We start from the raw sequence: 7,713 nt of genomic DNA, 5'->3' as shown, positions 1-7,713 counted from the left end.
GAGAGGCGAGGGCGGGACCAAGCTGGGAAGCCTGGAGCCCTAAGGTGAAGCCCTGGATTGTCCCCAAGGGCGGGGAGCCACGGCTGGGCCAGAGCAGGGCCCACTTGGAGTTTTATGAAAACGGCTCAGGTGGCCGCTGGTAGACAAATAGAGGAGGAAAGGGAGGGGGGGAGACTCGCGTGGAGGCCGTGCAGCCTGAGCCAGGGCTGGTGGGAGGTAGACAAAACTGGGGTTGGAGGGTAGGGTGGGTGGGCAGAGCCCCGGCAGGGTGCAGTGTCTGCTAGTCCAGACCTGGTGGACGGTGTCACTCTCACCGTCCTCTTGGCACTCGGGACTCCACTTCCCAGGGCCCAAGGGGCTACATCATAAGAATGTGCCCTTGAGGAGACCTGGCCATCGCCTTGAGGAGATTAATTTTGATTTAACCCCAAAATAATAACTTGTCAACTTTCCTAATTGCATCCAGCTGTGCAGGGCCTCCAGGCCTCATGGCCACACCCCTTCCCACCTCAATACCCCTGGCTTGGACCCAGGAAGAGAGACTCTGAGACAAAGAAGTGACAGGAGCCAGATGCCCGTCTGTACCAGGCCTCATGGGGGCCAAGTGCTCTCGCCCGCTCACGGAGGCATCGTGGCCATCTGCCGAGGGGACACATGAATGGCCTTTCCAGCCATTGGCCGGAAGGCTACTCACAGCACAAGTTCAGACCTTCCAGAGCCTGCCTGCCAGCACTGACCTCTCCATGCACCCCCAGCCTCCTACCCCCTACCCACGTCCCCCGTGTGCTCTGAGGATAGAGACAGGCTTCATGGCGGCACCCTTTACCTGAGCTGTCACGTACCTCTTCAGGGCCCAGCCTGTGTCCCCAGGAATGAGTCATGCTCTCCTGCTGCCCCAGGCTGCCCGGGAGGGTTGATATCAGACTGGGAGACCCCAAGAGCAGGGTCACATCCTGTCCTCTCTAAATCCTTAGCCTCAGCCCATCGTGTCAGCAACAACATGACCTGGTCAGCGTTCCCTGTGACCAGACACCATGGCGTTTTCGTTGTGCTAGCTCACCGCGCTCTGGGAACTGGGCACTGCTACTGTCCTTGCAACACAGAAAGGACAGGCTGAGTGAGCTGCCCTGACTCCCCTCTGCCCAGGGCTCTCCTGCCCCTGCACCCAGGGCCCTGGGAGGGCGTCCCAAACACACACTGTTCCTGTGAACTAGCCCTTCTCCTCCTCAGCTTCCCTCAGTTGGGTGACCACTCCACCCCCATAGAACAGCGAGCCCTGGCCTCCCCACCCCCTCCTCCCCTCCCACAGCCTCAAGCCCTAGGAGGCTGCTGATTGGGTGGGGGGCACTTTTTCACTCGAGGTATCTGACTGCAGAGCCATCTGACAGTCATCTCTCGGCAGGACTGACCCCTGACCGCCTGTAACCGGGCAATCATGATGACACCTGCCTATGGGAGGACAGGAAGACACAGTGAAATAATGCAGGTGATGTTCTCAACCAGGGCTCCTAGTAAAGGTGCCGATGGCCCTGTGGGTGCCGGTATTTGTGGGTGCCCCAGCCTTGTGGGTTCCCAGGGTTTTCTATTGGGCCGCCATGTGTCACTGTAGCCACCAGGGGGCAGCAAAGGGGAGCAGTTCCAAAGGGGAGCCTGTGCTTTTGTGGCGGGGGTGGGAAGCAGGAGGGGGTAGAGGAGGCCCAGCCCGGGTTGCTCCAGGCCGGCCCAGGAGTCTGGGCTGGGATCCTGGCCCTGCACTAACTCTTGCACGACTCAGGCCTCCAGTTCCCCTGTGCATGGGGCCTGGGTCTCTTCCAACACGGAACTGAGGCGAGGCTGAGAGGCTTCCCCCCACACAGCTGCAGTCCCGGACGGCAGACGTGGGGGGACTCCTGGCGTCCAGTTGAGGCCCACCCACACCCCTGCGCCTCCGGTCTGCAGATGGGGAAATTGAGGCTCAGCCAGGAGCAGGGGCTTGGCCTACGTCCCACAGCAAATCCGAGGCAGAGGCAGGATGGGCTGTGCTTGCAGACCGAGGCCTGTCCTGTTCCCCCTGCACACCGCCAGCATCCCAAATTCCAAGAGCAGGGGACCTGCTGGGCACACCCTGGGGGAAGTGACCCTCCTCGGGCTCCTCGTGCTGCCCAGTGAAGCATCTGTGGACTCAGCACCCCCAACCCCCCGCCCCCGTGGGGCTGATGTTCCAGACTGGTTTGAGTCCCTCTGTCCATCTGGTCGGTCAGGGGCTGCTGGGTCATGCCGGTTCCTGTGGCCCCAGCCGCCCAGCACAGGACCTGGCAGGGAGTGGGGAGGTATGGGGGGGCAGGGAGGTGAGTCACCCCTTGGGACACTTCCCGCTGAGTTCCTGTCTCTCACCAGCTTCCCCAGCGCAGGTCCCACCTGCAGAGGAGCCTGGGAAGGGAGAGGTGTGGGGCTTTACAGGGAAGGGGGGCCTGCTTCTCATGGGGCCAGGAGAGGCCCTGAGGGGGACCAGGGTGGACAGCCCCCGCAGGCGTTTCCTCCTGGCTCGGGCACAGGAAGGCGGGTGCCTCGAGCTCTCTGCTCTGTGGCCGGAAAAGACTGGTGTTCCAGGCATATGCAGCTTGGCAGGTCGGAGTGAGCACGTGGTGAGACGCCCGACCCAGTGCGTGCTGTGGGGCCTCCTCACCCCCAGGGGTGCGTTAAGTCCTGCGTTGATGCTGGGCACAGTGTGCCCTGTCTGGGCCTCTGCTTCCCTGGGAGGCGGTGACACGGTCACAGGACGGGGGCCCTAAAGGTCAGTGTAAGGCTGCAGGCCGAGGCCAGAGTCTGGGGGCTGAGCCAGTACGAGGAAAGGAGATGAGTAAATGTCTGGGGTCCCCCAGCTGCCCCAGCGTGAGGCTGCCAAGTGTTCGGCCCAGAGTCCTGCTCCCCGCCTGGCCTTTCCGGCCTCCATTTTGGCAGCATCAGGGCAGGCAAGACAAGGAAGCTGGGTAGCCATGTTCCAGCCGGGCTGGGGCCTGGCCAGCAGTGCTTCCCAGAGGCCTCCTCCCGTGCTCCGAGCCGCATTACCTCATCGGGAAGCCATTCCGGAAAGGAGCTGCAGAGCCCCTGGGAGTGGAGGGGAGAGGAGCTTTCCAAGGGCCCTCCTGGCAGCCGCCAGTGCCAGACGAGGGCAGGCGTCACGCCTCCGGGTGTCTGCCTGCTGAGCGACCGCTGGGAGGGCAGCTGGCTTTTGTCAGCTTTTCGGGGTGACCGGGCTGGGCTGAAGCAGGCCGGCACCATGGCACTGCCCTCGGCCGGCTGGCTGCCAGGCAGGCGGAGGATTTATTTCAGGAGCTGGAACCGAATAGCTGGATAGGAAGGGAAGCCAGGTGCAAGCCAATAGCAGAAGCCAAGCCCTCCCCCCTTCTGGGCCTCAGTTTCCCTTCAATCCAATCCCCCCTCCCCCCTTCATTCTCGCCCTCCCCCTCCTGTGGCCACACGGAGCACTGGACATAAGCGAGCACGTGACCATGCTCCCTGCTGCCTGCTGATGTAAACCAGAGGCCCGACTGTCTGCAGCTGGCTCTGAATGGGTCTTTCTGGGCCATGTGGTCTGGGCTGAGAGGGGTGGGGAGCTGCGGGGGCAGCTGGGGTGCTGGGGAGAGAGGAGGAGCTTCCCGCCCTGCCTGAGGTGAGTCCTGAGGGATGAGGAGATGGGACAGACAAGAGGAGCTTCTGGCCCTGGCCTCAGTCCTCCCACCCAGCCTTGATTCCAGAGCAACATCTCAGAGCCTCAGTTTCCTCATCTGTCAAATGGGGCTCAGAGTGCCCACCCCCCCACCCCAGAGAATGGTTGAAAGGACTTCTGAAATCATGTAAAAGAGAGAATAGGAGGCACAGGCAACAGGCTCTTGTGGGGGGCCTGTGGGCAGGCACCAGTACCAGCTCCCCCTGGGCCAGCATCCAGGGACAGCCTTCTCACTGCCAGGCGTGTGAAGTCCTCCTATGACACAGGTCTGTTTGGTGCACTTTCCCACTAAACCCCCCTTGACCCAGCGTAAGGGAAGCTCTGCCCTCCTACCACACCTGATCGCACATGTGTCCAGGCTCACCATGCCTTTTTTCAAACTCCGTCTGTCTGGAGAACTCCTACTCATTCCGCAAAACTCCAGGCAAGATGCCCCGTCTTCTGACATGTCTCACAGGGTTGCTCTGAGAACCAAAAAAGAACATACATGTGTGAACACATGGGCATGTGCTCACGGCTATCCTAGTTATTAATTAGAAAGCGGTCATAACCAAGGGCACACAGGTGAGCAGGAAGGCTGTCTGGCTCAAGATTTAAGCCCAACTTTGGCATGTGGTCGAATTTTCAAAAAGGAGAGGAAGAAACTGGAGGCTAGGAATAGGCAGTAGTGCAGCAGTTTTAAATGTGGCTTCAAGTTCTTTGGTCCTCGTCCCATTGAGAGGTGGGGTCTGTGTCTCTCCTCTTGAATCTGGGCAGGCTTGTGACTACAACCACGTGAGTGGGACAGCAGTGCTGCAGGGTACCTTCCAAAGCAGAGCTGTGAAAGGCCACACAGCTTCTACCCTGGAGTCCTGAGTAGCCTTATGAGACGGAAGTTCAAGTTCCCTGGGACCTCCCTGCTGTGAGGATGGCCAGGCTGCATGAGAGGCCACATGGAGGCATGCTGGTTGACAGTTCCGATCTTTGAGTCATCCCAGCCCAGGCTGCAGACATCGGAAAGCAGAAGCCACCTCAGAAGCAGCTCCACCAGCCTCAGAGCTCCCAGCCCCATCCGTTTGACGTGTCCCAGGTGAGGCCCAAGCATCACAGGACAGAGTTGTCCCCACTGCAACTTTCAGAATAGCTGACCCACAGAATTCGTGGGCAGAACAAAATGGCTGTAGGTGGGGGTGGTTTGTTACAGCATGAGCTACCTAGAACAGCGGAGCTGAGAAGCTCAGAAGTTCTTGGTCCTTCAAGCTAACCACGGGGCCCCGTGGTGCAAGGCAATTCCCAGGAACAGGCTCTCCCCAAATGTTGTTGGTGTTCTGCAGCCTGGTCTGTAACCAGTGCTTGGGGAAGGGTCATTGAATGGATGAATGATGTCCAGCCTCACCGCAGAGCTGTTCCTGAGTCACTGTGGGGACAGAGTCCCAGAGAGCAGTTTCCAGGGTCTCGACCTCACGTGGAAAAGTGCTGGCTCGGATAGTAGATGGTCATCAGCTGTGACTAGTTGGCCATCAGCTGTAACCAGTGAGCCATTAGCCACTGATATAACGGCTGTGGCTACACTAGCAAGCGCAGATTGCGGCTAGCAAGTGCGGTGAGCAGGCGGATTGCAGCTAGCAAGTGTGGTTAGCAAGCGTCGATGGCGGATTGTGGATCGTGTTGCTCCTACTTCCTGTGTCTCGCCCGGCTGCCAGCGAGACGGGGGTGCAGGAAGACCCCGCGTTGGGATACTGGTGGATGTTTGCTTTTGTGTCTCAACCAGCCACCATCGAGAATATAGTGGTATGACTCCCCTATCTATGGCTCCGTGGGTGTTACTTTTTGGCCTCACCATATCCTGCGTTCTTATGCAGGGGGCGGGAGCAGAGACCCCGCATGACACTCCCCAAACCTGAAAGGGGGTCTCCCCTCCTCAGAACTCCAATGAGTCTTTGCAGCTTGAATAATTGTGGACCCAGCTCTGGGGAGTTATCTAGGTTCTGGGTGTCATGTTTGTTCCTCAGTTTCCCCACCCGTAGAATAGGGTGCTGAACTCATACTCTCGGTGGTCCGTCTGGCTCCTAACCTGCCTCACTGGGGCAGCTATTCACTCACAACTGTGTCTCCGCCCACGTCCTCTAATCCACATGACTCCACCTCCCAGGAAGGTGGGCATCATTACTGTAATCTCACCATCCCATGCTCAGCACCTGTCACTGATCTGCCCAAAGGATGGACACCACTGGTGCCTATTGAGTGAATGAATGAGTCAATGAATGAATGAATGAATGAACTCTTCCTGTGCTCATTCATTCAATCAATTAATTTTCCACACATACAACAAGGATTCTCTTCCAGCAACTCTAATTGGGAACTCTTGCATGGCTCATGTGATGGGGAGCTCACCACCTTTCAAGATAGCCTATTTCCTATTGGGGCAGCACTGGTCAGAGAGCAGTTCCCTGAGCTGGCCTTCTTCCTGGGCCCAGGAGTGAGTGGCTGGAGAAGGAGGGAGGGGGCACGTGGCAGTAGAGGGGGCTCTCGGTACCCATGGTCCTCAGAGCCTGCATCTCATGAGTTCCGGGAGCAGGCGAGGGGACCCCAGAGTGCCCGAAACCCGCTGGCTGTCTCTGCACTGGCTCAGCTGAGGTCCCAGGGTAGGTGGGGGCAAGAGCCGTGAGTGCTGTCCTGCCCAGGGCCCAGCTGGGGCAGGGCCAGCACACCAGGAGGTCTGCAGAGACGAAGAAAGCAACAGGACAGAGGGAAGAGCTGGGCTGGGGCAGGTGGTCTGTGTCGTTTCCATGGCTTCATGCTCCTGCCTGCCCAGCCTGGCCTGGGAAAAACGAGCTGGGCACTGAGCAAGCGGTGCCTGTGACCGCCCGGGACAAAGGCTGGGCTGTTCAGACGCTTATGGCAGCCAACTGGGCCTGCCTGGTGGAACATCGGTTTAGACTAGGCCTGCAGCCTGTCCCTGGGGCCCCTGGGAAATGAGCTGAGGCTAGGGGCTGGGGCGGGGAAGGTCCGGGCAGCCCAGCGCCCTCGGGAGCAGGCAGGTCCCTTGCCGAGCCTCTAGGAGACTGTAGACAGGAGGCCCTCCTTGCATAAGGAGTAGGGCTTCTCTCTCCATTTCTGGGTGACATAACACCAGCAGGCGGGCCTCCCCTTCCGAGGGGAACCCCGAAACAATGACCAAACACAGGTCTACATGTAAAGTTTGTTTTTGCTGCCTCTGTGGACAGGTGCTGCTCAGGCCCTGAGCCAGGCAAACTCAAAGTGCCAGGGTGTCAGGGCCTGGAAGCAGCTTCCCCCGAGGACGCAGGGAGCTGGGGGACGAATGCCCCTCAGCCCATATCTCAGAGCTGCACTCCCCCCGGGGACCATGCCTGGCCACCCTCAGAGGTGACTTGCTTGATGACACATGCTGCATCGGATGCACCCCCTCCCTGCCACACTTCACTCTCGCCTTGTGCCTTGTGGGATCCCCTCCCAAACAGGCATGTTTATGTGAATCCGTACTTCATGGCTGCCTTCTGGGGAGACCCAGAGCAGGCCACAAGCTCACAGAGGGTTCACAGGGCCTCTGCCATCCTGAGCTCAGAGACTGAGGAAGTGGGGCACTGTGTCATCCCAGAAGCTGTGACCAGGGAAGGGTATTTTGCCTATAGGGAAGGGGAGTTTGGGTTCAAGGAAAGGAGGAAAGGGGTCAGAGAGAGGGGTCTGCCCAGATAGGTCTCAGGCCTACAGAAGTCTCTTACCCTCTCATCTGTGCCTCCATCAGGGGGTGGTAGAACTCCCTGCACCCCTTGCCTGCCCTGGACCACCTGCCTGCCCGGGTTTCGGCCCCCACAGCTGAGAAGGGGCAGCGTACTCCGCTCACCCTGTGTGGCAGTGTGGGCTCCCAGGAAGCCAGTGTGGGTCAGGCTTCAGGGAGCAGGATGTCAGGGACCGTCTGTGGTCACCGCTGTGGCCACCGCTGTGGCGGGGAGGGGAGGATGCAGGCAGAAGCCTGACCCTGTGGGAGCATTGGGACGAGGAGG

The 7,713-nt window shown here is 59.6% G+C and overlaps 1 long non-coding RNA gene across 1 annotated transcript; it reads left to right on the top strand.

Annotated features, from left to right (window-relative positions):
• The first annotated feature begins 206 nt into the window (after positions 1-206).
• Positions 207-5,493, top strand: LOC141568857 (uncharacterized). Its single transcript, XR_012492091.2, has 3 exons — positions 207-1,117; positions 1,403-1,486; positions 4,466-5,493. It is a non-coding gene; the product is annotated as an uncharacterized LOC141568857 (long non-coding RNA).
• Positions 5,494-7,713: the final 2,220 nt, after the last annotated feature.

This window comes from Rhinolophus sinicus, chromosome 1, assembly GCF_057876585.1.
Source record: "Rhinolophus sinicus isolate RSI-liver-muscle chromosome 1, RSI-T2T, whole genome shotgun sequence".
Taxonomy (NCBI): domain Eukaryota; kingdom Metazoa; phylum Chordata; class Mammalia; order Chiroptera; family Rhinolophidae; genus Rhinolophus; species Rhinolophus sinicus.
This window is presented reverse-complemented; position numbering and strand designations above follow the sequence as displayed.